At 33.3% G+C, this 15,286-nt stretch overlaps 1 protein-coding gene across 15 annotated transcripts in view; it reads left to right on the forward strand.

Annotated features, from left to right (window-relative positions):
- The window catches only part of SYT1 (synaptotagmin 1), a 588,627-nt gene that overhangs the window by 86,627 nt on the left and 486,714 nt on the right, over nt 1-15,286 (forward strand). Inside the window, exon 2 of one of the 15 annotated variants that reach the window (XM_014347241.3) lies at nt 10,353-10,457. The exons of 13 other annotated variants lie outside the window; for them this stretch is intronic. The gene's annotated coding sequence lies outside the window, so the exon portion shown is untranslated. The remainder of the gene's footprint in view (nt 1-10,352; nt 10,458-15,286) is intronic. One more of the 15 variants, XM_063593559.1, reaches the window with a different exon arrangement.

The following is a 15,286-nucleotide window of genomic DNA, read 5'->3' on the forward strand; positions in this document are numbered from 1 at the left end:
CTTAGTAAAACCAGTTTAAAAGAATGTGTAGCTACAGGTGTGTATAGACAAAACTGAACTTATAAATAACACAGCAATTCAGCTGTTTTTTTTGTTTCAGAATAAATAATTATTTCATTTTTACAAATTATTTCTAAACTTTAAAAATATAAATGCACCTTAACTTGATTTTTTTTCTTACCTGAGCATCTGTGGATGATTAATTGGATTTTTAGCCTAAGATATTCTTTCACGTATGATTTTCTTTGTAGGAAGTTATAAAGCTATGCACACATATATATAATATTACACATATGATATGCATATGTTATACATATGTGTATATGTACATAATATACTCATACATATTTTACATTTATATTGTGTGTGTCTATATATATACACATTTCTTTCTTTATAAAATTACACAATTTTAGGTTAACCAATGATGTGATTAGGCAAATGTTTTCATGCCAAACCTCCCTCCTCTGTTCAGAAAATGAGATTAGCAGTGCTTATATGACACACTCCTTGAATCATCAGTCTTTGGTGCTAATTTAGTCAAATTAGGGTTATGCTTCCTTACTAATGTAGATTTTGACAGTGTAATCCAAAGACATGAATCTCGTAATATTAATAGGAAGTCACTTCCATTTGTAGAGAGAGTAAAGAATGGACAATTGTGCCCGGTCCACCCTTATTCAGTCCCTGATCCTCAACCCCATAGCCAACATGCCTCATACATATCCTACCTATAATCGAAGGCAGCCCTTCTTGGTTTTACCACTTTTTCTAAGATTCTTTAGCCTTGTAGAAGAAGGTTTAAGGGGGAAATAAAAGAAGTCTAGTTCAAAATATCCAGTTTCCTCTTCAATGGCACCGCTCAACCTAATACTGTTCAAAGAAAAATTCAGGACCTTTTCTTTCAAGCAGTAACATCCATGAGAAAATTTTAGGCTATAACACAGCGATAATATTGCAGCTGATTAATAACACACAAATAGTTATATATTAGAGAATTCTTAAATAAAACTCCTTTGTTTTTATTTCAATAAAATGTCTTTTTAAAAACATTTAAAATCTGAAGTAAACATTTCCAAAAGATCATCTCTTCCAATGAGGGAACAGGTTTATTCAGGCCTCAAGAATTTGCGGGGCATCTGGTGAATGCCAGGTGTCTTCTAACTGAAGATACAGCAGGAAACAAGAAAGACAAATGTCTTGTCTTTGAGAAGTTTATGTTCTAGTCATACTTAATGGATAAAAGCTTGTATTTATGGCTGGGCACAGTGGCTCACACCTCTAATCCCAGCACTTTGGGATGCCTAGGCAGGTGGATCACTTGAGGTCAGGAGTTCAAGACCAGCCTGGCCAACAAGGCAAAACTGCATCTTTACTAAAAATACAGAAATTAGCCGGGCGTGGTGGCACACACCTGCAATCCCAGCTACTCAGGAGGCTGAGGCAGGATAATCACTTGAACCCGGGAGGCAGAGGCAGGAGAATCGCTTGAACCTGGGAGGCAGAGGTTGCTGTGAACCAAGATCGTGCCACTGCACTTCAGCCTAACAGCCTAAGTGACAGAGTAAGACTCTGTCAAAAAAAAGAAAAAGAAAAGAAAAAGCATGTATTTATAAAATCCGGAGCAATTCTTAAACCCACTAAACTCAGTAAATCTATAGTGCCTATAACATTATACTAAATAAGTAATAAATACTTTTCTGATGATACACGTACTCACCAAATGTAATGACCAGAGAAGATATGTTTTTAGCTAAAATATCCTAGCTTTGGGATGAACAGTAGGAGCACTGGATTGGATCAGAATGCAGTATAGACATATTTATTTCTTATGAGTCTGCCTCTTAGTAAAAAGTGTATTTTATACCACTCTGTTTTCAAAAACACACCAAAACCCAAGTTTTGTTTCCTCAAATGTTTAATGACGTTTATTTATTGTTTCTGAATGATTTATTATGATATTGTGATACAGCATCACTTAAGGTTGTTTGGATTTTTAAAAGCTATTCCCAAAAGATTTGCAACTACTTTCCCCTGCTATCTTGGTTGCTTCCTATTCTCACAGAAATGTGAAATGATGTCCCTCATGTATTGCTTATTTCTTGAGCTTTTAGGTACAACTTGGCAAATATACCAAATGATAGAGAGGAAAAATGAAGGTATTTTTACATTGAAAATTTTTCACTGGCAAAGCTCTTTTCCTGAAGGAAACATCACTCATGTTTAGGCTAGATTATGTGCGCATCGTGACCTAGAATTGGAAACCCAGTGGCTACTGAATTGGGGCTCTTCTAAAGCCAAACCAAACCATTTGAGCAAGAACTATGGACTATTCATACAGGTTATCAAATTTAGCCAGATGAGAGAGACAGTGTCTGACAAAAGGTTGAATCTAGTAAAAAAAAAAAAAAAAAAAAAAAAAAAAAAAAAAATTCACTTAGGATAAAATGTCTAATGGAGATTAAAACTTTAAAATATGTACTAAATTGGTGTTCCCCACGCTGTTCATATTCTCAGTGCCTACAAAATACAGAAAAGCTAGAAATAGCTAATGTAGCTTTGGAGGATAACAGAAATTTTGTTTGGTTTTGTTCCTATGTTTTTTTCAAAACGTTGTTATTCTTTATATAACTATTTAGGTTATTTTAATTGGTTTAAAAAAGCTCGAGTCTGTTCCAGGAGGGATTGTTTAAAAAAAAAAGATAGAATTTAAAAAGGTTGAGTCTCTACATGGATGAGAAAAAAAAAGCCAATATAAGTCTTTTATATAAACCAATCTCTTAAAACATTTTAATAAATATTTTATTTTAATCTATTAAAATCCCTTCATAGCCCACTAACATTCTAAAATACCAGCTATAAATTTCAAGTTCATTTTTTAGAACTTTGAAAGAAAAATAGATATATTGCATAAGAAAGGTGATGAACTTAATAGTAGTTATGGAAAAAGATACAAATATAACAATGAAAGGTCCTGCAGATTAATTTAACCATTTAATTAAGAAAAAGAGAGCACTATTAGTTAGGTAATTTTTTAAAGTCAATATTACTATAACTCAGTATATTAAAGGCTTTCAAAATGAAGGAATTAGTCATGGAATAGTGTTTTGTATAATTAATGACATATTTAACTTTTTCATTTAGTCATATTGCTATCTTTATTCCTAATCAAAATGCAATTTACAGAATGTATTATTTCATTGAGAAATTAACAGCTGGCTTGTAAGAAACATTTAAGTTAGGTTAATTACTGCCTTTTAAATTTGTATAATATACTGTGACAGAAAATTAATGATGCTCACAGTATTTAGCATAGTTCATAACCCATATTTTAATGAAAATATACTATTATTAGTGATATACATGATACAGATATAATACACTCTAATTGCTGGTCATTTTATGTCTGTTCTATATAATTCTATAAAATGAAGCCATATTCATTCTGCTTATTAATTTAGACTTCACAGATAAAAATTTGCATTTAATATATTGATGTGTATATTGGATTATGTGAATTTTATTAACCTAAGGCATGACAAGCGGGGTTTGACTGACAGTTTCTCAAGATTCTAATCTGGTCAAGAATTCATTTTCCTTTCATCTTATCACAGACATATGAAAATCTTAAATTAAACTGAACATGTTAGCATTTTAAGTAGTATCCATTTTCTTCCTGTGCACTGTGCCAAAAGTGAGATAACTACTTGCATAGTGTCCATGGAGAGGTGTTTCCATAACATGCTCCGATAATAAATTTGTGACAACTCCAGTTCTGCTGTCTCAAATGTAAGTTTCTTACAGAAGCCTAAGTTAAAATCTCTTTTTCTGTAGCAAAAATCAAGGCCTATTATATTATATTATATTATATTATATTATATTATATTATATTACATTATCAACTACCAAATTTAGGTTTCTTGAATTGGGTCACTGCTTTCTTTAGTCATACTAAGTTCAGTGATTGTCTTTATGCCAGTTGCTAGTGATTGGCTATAGGACTTCTCCAAACAAGGATTACAATTATAGGAAAGAAATGGTATACCTCTGAGCTAATATGAGAACACATATTTTTTGAACCATAGGCAAAAAATACTAGAAAAAGTGCCATTGTAGTTGTACCGTAGAACATAATTTTAGAAATATAGGACTCCCGTGAAATACTTGAAGAAAATTTGATAAATATATTGCATGAATAGTCAAGATGGCTATATTAAAATGGGTGTGAAATAAAGTTTTATTACTTTTTTAAAGTAATACCAACTAACTTCTGTGCAGGTCAATGATAACGAGTAAAATATGTCTACTGGTTTCAAGATATTTCCAAGTAAGTTTAGAAGATGTGAGTTCTCACACGACAATATAGCTCATTAAAAAAAAAAACCTTAAATAATATCCAGTTTAAGAGATTTCAAATACCATTGCATTTATAATTCACTTTGAAGTATCTGTGTTCCAGAAAATCACTGACAATGGCAAATGTTTCTGAGTCATTGCTATAGAAAATATCCAAGATGGGTTATTGCAGACATAAAACTTCCCCTAAAAGAAGAGAATTCAAAGGAGGCAAGTAACGAAATTCATTTTTGAGTGAGAAAATATGACAGATTTTCAAATCTCTCATTTTGGCTTATTCAGCATATTGAGAAAGAAGCATATCAGAGAAACAGAGAAGCCACAGAGGATAGTAGGGCAGTTCCATCCCATTAGGGTGAAAGGACAAACAGGAAAAATGTGAAACTGGGCAACCTAAATTCTATTGGATTATCTGAACTATGAAAACCTTTAAGATATGCATTTCTAACTGAACAGGAAGAGTAAATAAATAATATAATAAATGTTTGTACATGGCACCAGAATAACTTTTTTTCACAAGTTACAAATATTTTAGCATTTTTCTGTTAACTCACAATTCTCCAATTATTTTTTCAAAAACACAAAGAAAGTAACAGCCTCCCTGGAATTATTACTATATACTCTAAAAGTAACTGCAATAATCAGTTTGGTGTAAATCCCTTCAGACTTTTGATAGTGCATGAATATGTATTTTTGCATTAATGACATTTTCCTATAACATTTTGCTATAGACTAGATTTTCATTCAGTCATGAGGCATAAGCATTTTATATCATTACATATGAACCTACCTTATAATTTTGTCACTACAGTGTTTAATTAAATAACTGCATCATAATTCAATTAAATAATCCTTTTTGAAGTATCTTTTTAATGTAGTAATATAAGCCATCATGCAACATATGTAAATGAACAATCATGCAACACACACACTTCTAGTAGAATTTACATTTTTACACAGTTTCTAATAAGCCTCTGTGATATGAGGGGACCAGTTTCAGTGGAATATATAGGAACTGCCAGGGACTTTTTCATATATAATTTCATAAAATCAAAACATTTGTTTGTAGAAATTGTGAGCATTGTTTTACAGTAGAAGACAATATGTTTCAAAGAAGTTGAAAAGTTTGTTGAAAGACACATACATAATATACGGCAAAACAGATCTTCAAAATCAGTTGTGTTTGGATGATTCCTTGCTCATTCCAGGTCAACAAACTGCAGGAAAGGCACTTTAAATGTATGTATATTTATTTGATTAGATCATGCTTTTTTAATCAGATGGTTTGAGTCTCAAACTGTTTTCCTTAACCACAAATCTCTGATTTGCTTTTCTAAACAGCACAAAAATTGTGCTGTTCTGATTTTCACCTAACATCCTTAACAGGAAACCTGGCTGCTCAGACAAAAATGGAGTTGCCATTGTGCTCTAGCCAAAAGTATCAGCTCACAAATTGTCTCAGCAGGAATGATGGGTTTCTATATTTCTACATTTTAAATACAAATTGACATCACCCATGGACATCAAAAATAAAATTTTCCCATCCGGTGCATATTATAGTATATTGGAACTAATTGGTTTGGTTGGAAAATGAGGCAATCCTCTACATAAATGAACGTATGTATTCTCTCCAGAGTGATAGTCAAGTCCAAACTCTCAGTATATGGACTAAATCTTTTTTCCTAATTCAGTAATCCCATTGCTTTCATAATAAATCCTTACTTGTAACTTTTTAAACAACTATTTTTTTTTCTTTTGAGTAAAAAGCGTTCTTTACCTCCTAATACGTCAGTCTATTATGGGACCAGGAAGTCATCTATTTATTTATTAAACAAAACTTATGAAACAATTATTATTTCCTAGATTTATGCTAGACTCTAGGGATATAAAAACAAATTACACATAGAATCAATATCTTCACGTAGTAGTTACCAATATAGTAGGTAGGAAAGTTATATGGGCAAGGAATTGTTATAATGTCGACTATGAGGTGAAATTATAGTCCAAAGTTCATTTTGAGTTATAATACAGAAGACATATGAACACCAGTGTAATTTTGGTTTCCAGGACAACATTAATATGGTATTTAATAACATAAAAATGTTAAAGTAATTGGAATACTCCAAGGTGGGAGAGATGTACCATTTAATATGTGATGTCAATGTGTAATTATGCAAAGAAATACAATGCCTGGTTAACAGTAATTTAAAACTCTCCTAGTCTGTATTTTGAGTCAGTACAGTGAACAAGTTAGTCAACCTACCAGTGAGCATGTTAAAAGCCGATGAATGACCAGATTTTTTTGTTCACCTGAGTGGATATTTTGCCATTGTCTAGTCACAACCTCCGTGCAGCTCCCAGTGATTTGGCTACGTGAGTGCTTTCTGGAGCTTATGTGTCATTCAGGGCATCTCTGGTGTCTGCACTTCTGTCTGTTCTAATGACCACACTCAGCAAGCTCCAGCTTTCGAAGGAGACTCCACTAATTAGCTTAGTCGGCATAGCATCTGGTGACTGGTTGGTGGGATAAACAGAAAAGACTCCCGAAGTGAAGGATGGAAAAATGAATTCTCCAGGCCATGAAGAGCAAAATGAAATTATGAGCATACAACCCAAAACCATGAAGAAGCTTGATCATTTACATTAGCCGCATCTGTAACATTGCCTGGCACGAAATCCTGGGCCAAAATGGAGATAATTGGAATTACACAATACTCAGCGCTTCAGTTTGGCATCAGTTTCATAATATAATAAAACTTATCATTTGTAAGCCTGTCTGCTTTTTCAAAAAAAGACCTAGAACAATTTGATCTGTCCTGCTACAGCAGACACTGATGCAGGTGGTTTAAAAACAAAGCATTTAATCAGGCAGGGTTTTACTTAAACTACTTGATGATTCATCATCCAGCCTCTGCTCATTGTCAATTGTGCCTCTCTGAGCTATTATTTATAGAATATTTAAAGAGCCTGGACTGCATGTGCCTCTGTCTTGGGTTCTATTGTACTATAAATTATAGGTCCAGTTTGTTTCAAATTCGGCATGGACTGTCAGGATACCATGACTCATCCTCTGTTCAGATGAATACTGTATATGGCTAAAGCAAAAAGTACTGTTGTTACTATTAATTTATAGGTAATTCTAGAATATTCCTAGACTACAGTTTTGTCATGTTTTAGGTCCACAGAATCACTCTATTCCTACATTCCCCTATGTTCTTCTTTCCACAGGGTAAAAATAAATGAATGGCTTTATGACCACTATGTAAATTCTGGTCTTCTAAATGGCCACTGCTAAAGGAGGTTGTTCGGGATGACACAACCCTTTCTCCATCATGAAAACAGACCAACTTTTCCTAAGTAGAGACTGCATAGATTTATTGAAATCACATTCTATATGCTGAGGGATTTTTGTTTTGTTTTGTTTTTCTTAAGCTGACTATTAAAAACAAAGCCAGAATTAGATTAAAGAAAGGAAAAATTGACCTTTAATGAGAAAACCAAGAGGGTGAAATTTTTTATGTCTCATTTTTTAGCACTCAATAATTGCAATTAAATAAACATTCAGTTTACTTCATCCCCATAGGCTCCTTGGAAGCAGAACTGTCTATTTTCTTCATCACTGTATTCTAGCCTTTAACACATAGTAAGGGCACAATAAAAAGATTGGTGGTAGGAATCGATGCATGAGTGAATGAGTAAAAGACGAGTTGTGTGGCTAGACTATTGTGAGTCTGGAGAAAGTGGATTTTTTTAATATTAAAGGATGAGAATAGGAATGAATGATATAGGGAAGAGATGAAATGGATATGTTTGTATCTGGTCTGAGAGTCCACTTCAAAATGCACATTCCCTCTTCAGAGCACACATGCATTGCTCATGTGCTGCTATTGCACCCATCACATTGATTTGTTATAGCTCCTAGGGGTTACTTAGATGGATTAGTTCACCTTTTTATTTCCAGCATAGAGTGTGGCACATTAGAAGTATCCGAATTGCATTTATGTATACACTGACTCATACTGGATGAACAGTATCATCATCGCCCAATCCTAAAGTCTTGCCCCGTTTAAGGAGCTTTGAGGTATTATTGTTTCGAAAACTCATGGAAATCGAAATAATGCACAAGAAGCAATGTCTGAAAGAGTCAGGCATTCAGCAAACACAATTTTTTGTAAAATTTGAAAATCCAAACCACAGTATGACATTAAGAAAACACAAATATTACTTAGCCAAAAGAAAAACCATTTTGAAATTATTCTTAAAATATTTAGAAAGAAATAACTTGGAGCCTGGAGCAGTAGAGTGAGAAATAAGGAAGGAATATGTGGGAGAGAAGAGAAAGGGAAAAGAAAGTGCATCAGATTTTTTATTGTTATTAGCACTAAACTGGTTTGCTTTGGGCCCCTAGCCAGGGTTGCTTTTTAAAACTATCCAAATATTTTTTTAAAAATCCTCAATGATATTTATATGTCTACTAACATTTCAGTTGTTTTTATAGGGTCAGTGATATTAAGGCAAATTATTCAGATTCACGTGGCGAACAAAGGCACTTCATAGAATTCTTGGACTACTTAGAGAATCAGAGAGATACTTTCTCTAGCTGCTACTTCATTTGTGGCCTTAGAGAAATAATGCATTAATCTCCAATTAGATCATGTCATCTTTCAGGATGTTTAGCTAAGGTGAAATGTGTAATTAAACATTTTAAATTGCATGTCACCTCCACCCACAGGGTTGACACATGTTTTCTCTTTGGTATAGTTTTGTGTAAGGATTCACTCAGTATATCCAGAAGTCACCTTGACCATGAAAATAAATCTGCTGCAAATTACAGCCTCACAATTAACTCAAACATTATCGTCTATTATTTGTGTTCTCTGACTTGAGGAGCAGGTATTTGATTTTTTTCCACTTTTTACTTATTAACATAACTTTTATATTTGAATATATAGTAATTTTTTAAATTATCAAAATGATAGCAGGTATTAAGTGACAGTCTTCAAAATGATCCTATGTGGTACCCTGTGTAGCTTTTCTTATAATAAAAATATACATGGAACATCAGAGAGAGAGAGAGAAAGAGAGAAAGAAAAATATATGTAAATATCTTTTTAATATTGAGCTAATTTAAGCTTCATCAGTTTGTTGTGCATATGATATTTACCCTACAGATTTGTTTTCAATAATGGTATTTTATGATGAATAACTTTAAATAGAAGTATTTTTCATTTAGAACTTTGTTGAATATTAGCACATGAGGGAAAAATAAAATATGTAACTCATCTATCTGTGTAAAATAATGAATGCTAGATCTAAAGGAGCCATTTGCTAAAATGTACTTAAACAAATGCATATTGCCTGCATTATATTTCTCTACTCTTTTATTGCACTATTAGTCAGAAATTTAAATTCTGTTTTTGAGCTTGTGATTATCCTGAATACTAAGTGAAAGGGAAGTGATGATGGAATTTTTATTTTAATGATAACAACAGTTTTCAAGGGAGATAATCAAAATCTTTTTCTGAAGTTTGAAGATGAGAAAACTGTGTAAATCCATCTGCTGAGTTCATGTGCCTTTTGAGATTTGCTTTTCTGTCTTTTAATTTCACATTTCTGGTTTTTAAATTATTTCTCCTATAAAAGAATTTTTTGATGTCATTAATGCCATTTCATTTTGAAGTGACGGTTAAACAGAGTTTCTAATAATTCAACAGTTCTGTTTGGTTTTGTACAACATGTTATATTCAGGTGATATCTGAATGATCAACTGGATCAAAATTCAGAAGACAAGAAAAGCGTTGCTTGATCGATTTTCGAACACACATTCAGGTTTTGTCCATAGATCTTGAATGCCATAACACCAGTTGTGCCTCAGGGAAAAGCATATGCTTACTTGTCACATAGATTTTTAGTTGGTATGTTAGACCATTTGGGTCATTATAACAAAATACCTTAGACCGGGTAATTTATAAATAACAGAAATGTATTACTTACAGTTCTGGAAGCTGGAAGCTCCTGGATCAAGGCCCTGGCAGATTCTGTCTGGTGAGAGCCCATTCCTTATGGTGGTAACTTCTATATGTCTTCCCACCACAGAAGGGGTAAGCAAGCTTCTTGGCCTCTTTTATAAGGGCACTAATTCCATTCATGAGGGCAGAGCCCCCCCAAAGGCCCACCTCTTAATGCCATTTTTGGAGACACAACATTCAAACCACAGCGATTGGTTTTAGTGTCATTGAACTACAAGCTTTATAAGGACCAGAAAGAAACTTTTTTTTTTTGCCTTTAACCTAACAGTTTTCTGGGTCCATGCGTTTTATTTTCTGCCAAGATATTTGTGTGTGTGTGTGTGTGTGTGTGTGCGCGCATGTAGAGAGAGAGAGACAGAGAGAAGCACTCAAATACAATGTCTGCACTATCAATTGCATTTTCCCCTATCTTTTGAAATTTCAAGTTCAAACTCGTAGTTTAATATTTTTCTTTGGCTGAAAATAAATGAGTTGATCTGTGTGGAATGGGGTGATAAAAGAGGTCAAGGTGTGTGGGTAAGGATGGAAACTTCTATAATATGAAAAAATACTGCAATGAAGGTGCAGTATGAAGGTGCTTTACTTCTCTGTTGAACACAGATACTTTTTGAATGGAAATGTGGTATGTAGTAATTTGGGAGAGAGTATCTTAGTAATAATGGAGTACCAACATTGACAGAATGACTGGTATGGGGGGGCAGGATGTGCATTTAATAAATATTTCACAAAAGTGCAATAACAGTCTGAGAAATACCTGGAACATTTTAACATAAGATATTAATATAAAACACAGCCAAATAATCTGGAGACACACTTATTGAGTTTGAATCCTAGCTCTTCTCCTTTTTTTTTCCATGATGGGCAATTTGTTTAACTTCCCTGAGCCTCAGTTTCCTCATGGGTAAAATTGGGGAAACAGTAGCATCTATTTCATTAAATTGTCTTGATGTTTAACTGAGTTAATATCTCTCTCCCTACCCCTGCTAGAAAGAAAACTTGAGGAGGTTTTAACGTGTTTCAGGAATGTGGCCCAAACACCTGAAACAATGATGAAAATCATTTTAAACTTAAAATAAGCATCAAAAATGAAAAAAAAAAAGTTTATTGTCAAAAATAATGACATTTGTGCAGAGGTTCTGTATTTTAGTAGCCAATTACTCTGTAATATTTATTGAGATTTGACTCCGTATATATAAGGGAGTTTCAAAAAGCTTATGGAAAATGTAGTTAAAAGATAAAATTAAAAATATAAACTTTATTTCTTGACATAAGTTCTATCAAGTTCAAGAAACTTTTGTACATGAAGAACTAAAGTTCCTGGGAATTTAAATGTACTCTAGAGCGGTTAAATGGAGTCTATTTTTCAAAACCCATCTAGGCCATAAAGCCTTTCCTGACTTGAAAAAGAAAGATCAAATAGGACAGGAGCCCCACATCAGTGATTTCAAGGAGAATGCACAGCAGAGTGAATATGGACTATATCCTTTGTCCATTTTATCAGAGGACTAAGGAGATAAGGTCAGAATCAGAAAAAGATTTGCTGTTGAAAGTCACATTTGTTGATTCCACTGGCTGTCCACTGTTTGAGGGAGACTGATGGGCAAACATCTGCTTAGTTTTTATATCAATTGTCAATTTACCGGAAAATATACCCGTGTGCCTTGATTATTAAGAAGAACACCTAAAACTGGTCACAGTGGCTCATGCCTGAAATCCCAGCCCTTTGGGAGGCCCAGGCAGGAGGACAGCTTGAGTCCAGTGGTTCAAACTATCCTGGGCAACATGGTGAGAGCCTGTCTTTATTTTAAAAAAAGAAGAATACCTAAGAAGTAGTTACTTTTTTTCCCTACTTTCATTTTCTCCTTAAATAAAAGTGCTTTCTAAGTATTTTAAAGAAAACTCTTCTTTCTCATCCTGCCTCTTGCTGAAGCACTTACGACATTCAAGCATTAAGCATAATACTTACGTTATTTCAACTAATACAAAAACTCTTTGGGATGAATTTTATTGACTTTATTTTGAAGCTTTAAAATGAACTCAGAAAGATTAAGTAATTTGTTTGTGATCACACAGCTAGTAGGAGAGTAGAGCCAAGGTTGGATCCTGTTTCTTTTTAAAGCAAAAGCTTATATTCTTTGCATTTCTTTGGGAGTCAAATAGCCTGCTGAACTGAATCACTACATGGTTTTTGTTATTGTTACTGTTGTTGTTGTTATTTTGGGTTGTTAAGGTCCTGTGCACATTTCTTTTTAAACCTGGAGATCTTAATCTTGTAAGGTGTTTTCAAATAATACTCACAAAATAAGTAAATAAAGAAATCCTACAAAATGTAGAAAATCAGTAACATTATACCAAATTGTTTGGTTCAGAAATTGCTTAAGACTTTAAAATCAGTTGACCCAATCTGTAATTTTATTTGCTTTCCAGCCTTCAGATAATTTTCAAACAAAAGAAATAACTAAAAAACTTTAATTTCTCTTTTCCTTTAAATTCTTGCATAGTTTCATGTGAGATCATAGCCTGTTATAATTCTGTTCAAACTAATTTTTATGGAAAAACCATTTTTGAGTGTACTTTTCATCTTTCTTTGTGAAGAAAGTTATAAGATAAAGATTTATCTCCCTTCTCCAAGTGTCCTTTAATAAATGGATTATGCTTCTGAAGCCCAGGTAGTTTCAAGCAACAGCACAAACACTGCACACAAGAGCTGTCACTTAGAAATGAAGTAATCAATAAACACTTCAAATTTCTTTTTAAAATTTATTTCACAAATCCAAACAAAACAAGTTTGTCTATAAGTTCCTTGCCATGTTTTTTTTTCTTTTTTTCCCCCTGTTTATATAATTCTTATTTAGTCCCTATCAGTTATGTTCAGGAACAGGCCAAAATCAATCAAAACACAAACAAGGCCGGGAGCCATGGCTTACACCAGAAATCCCAGCACTTTGGGAGGCTGAGGTAGGTGGATCACCTGAGGTCAAGAGTTGGAGACCAGCCTGGCCAACATGGTGAAACCCCTTCTCTACTAAAAATACAAAAATATGCTGGGTGTGGTGGCACACACCTGAAATCCCAGCTACTCGGGAGGCTAAAGCATGAGAATCACTTGAACCTGGGAGGCAGAGGTTGCAGTGAGTCAAGATCACACCACCACACTCCAGCCTGGGTGACAAAAGCAAAACTCTTTCTGAAGAGAAAAAAAAAAAAAACTATGCATTATTGTTTATGGTGATTGAGTTTTATTACTTGCAGCTGTAATTTGAAATAAAGGAAACCACACTATGCTTAACCTCATTTTGGATCATTTACGCAAACGTGGAAAACTTTCAAGATCTGTATAGTATCTGAGAAAAATATTTAGAGGGCTTACAAGTCTACTTTTTTTTTTGATATGTGAAAAGATTTCCTACATAAATATTCTTATAATATGCTAACTCAAACTTCATTCTTTCATTTTTCAGCAAAGTATTCAGTCAATCCATTTAGTTACTTTGCAAACTGATAGAAAGCTGTCAATATCTACAAACTGATAAAAAGCTATAAAACTGCAGCATAAGGGAAGCCCATTTGCATTCAGCTGAATTTAACTTGAATACCTAGATAACTTCTGGAAATTTGAGAAGCTACCTAAGCTGGAATGCGCAAATGTAGCTACCTGCTTACCTCACAGTTATTGTTAAGAAATAAAAGACTAAAACCTTAAAAAAATACAGCATGTATATACATAATTTATATATGCATGCTGTATTGAGGGAAACTCGGGAGATGTTCCAAAGTGTTGAATCAGCTAGAAGAAAGATTTTTTTAACTGAATATGTATGTTCATAAATATATTTAGAATAAAATTATAGGTAACTGCAAATATAATAGCTTAAGATGTTTGTTTAGAGTTACTGAGATAATCTTATTTTAAAATTTGTAATTTAAAAGCTACCTTACATAAAAATACTGATTTTATTTTGCTTCAAATTTGTTCTTTAATTTTTTTGTACACATCTGATATCACAAAAACATTGTTTATGAATTGGCACTGCTACCTTAAAATGTAAATGAGGGGGAACTTCGCCATAGATATCCATTATTCTGTTGGACAATTCTAGCAAGAGACACCTAAAAAGGAAGAATAAGTCAAACATAGAGGTTCTAGCCCCTTATTACAAACAACAGCTGTCAGGGCTTCTTAAGAATATGTGCCCATCAGAGAAGGCTGCTGAGTTCTTCCGTGTCTGAAATTAATAAAAACGCAGTTGCAATGCCAGCTATGTAAGCCAGGGAGGAACTCGGTGGAAAAGTGAGATAACAGGGGAAATGTTTTTATGTCTTTGGAGCTGTAAGTGCATTTCAATGTTATGCCATGATCAGAAGGGCCATATGAAGCAATTTTGTTTCTGAAGAATTGTGGTTATAGAGTTTGAACTACAGGTATCAGTAAACAAATAAACACTACTGGTGACTTTGAAATTGATACAAAGCCAAAGTTAGGAAAAACTGCATTCCAGAACTGTTTTAAAATGTAATATAAATTCAAAGTTCCAAAATGTATATATTTTTAAATTCTTGGTTTTTAAAAATTTTACCGTCTAATAGTCAATACATTAGTGAAGAAATTTAATAAAAATGGCAACTTTACCACTCATATGTTTTTCTGGGAGTTATGCTGGCTTTTGTTTTAACCCCATTTGAACCCATTCTTTTAGGTAGATTTCTTTCTAAACATTGGCCTTTTCAGATTTTCTCTAAATATGCATTTCAAGTAATAACTTGAATTTCAGGAATTTTTTGGTCATATTTTTCTGCCACAATTTAAATATATACAGCAATCTGGCAATATAGTGACCTGCAAAATCAGTGCTCATTTCTTGAGTGAATAAGTAAATATGTTTATAATTTGGAAAATAGAA

Source organism: Pan paniscus, chromosome 10 (genome assembly GCF_029289425.2).
Source record: "Pan paniscus chromosome 10, NHGRI_mPanPan1-v2.0_pri, whole genome shotgun sequence".
Taxonomy (NCBI): domain Eukaryota; kingdom Metazoa; phylum Chordata; class Mammalia; order Primates; family Hominidae; genus Pan; species Pan paniscus.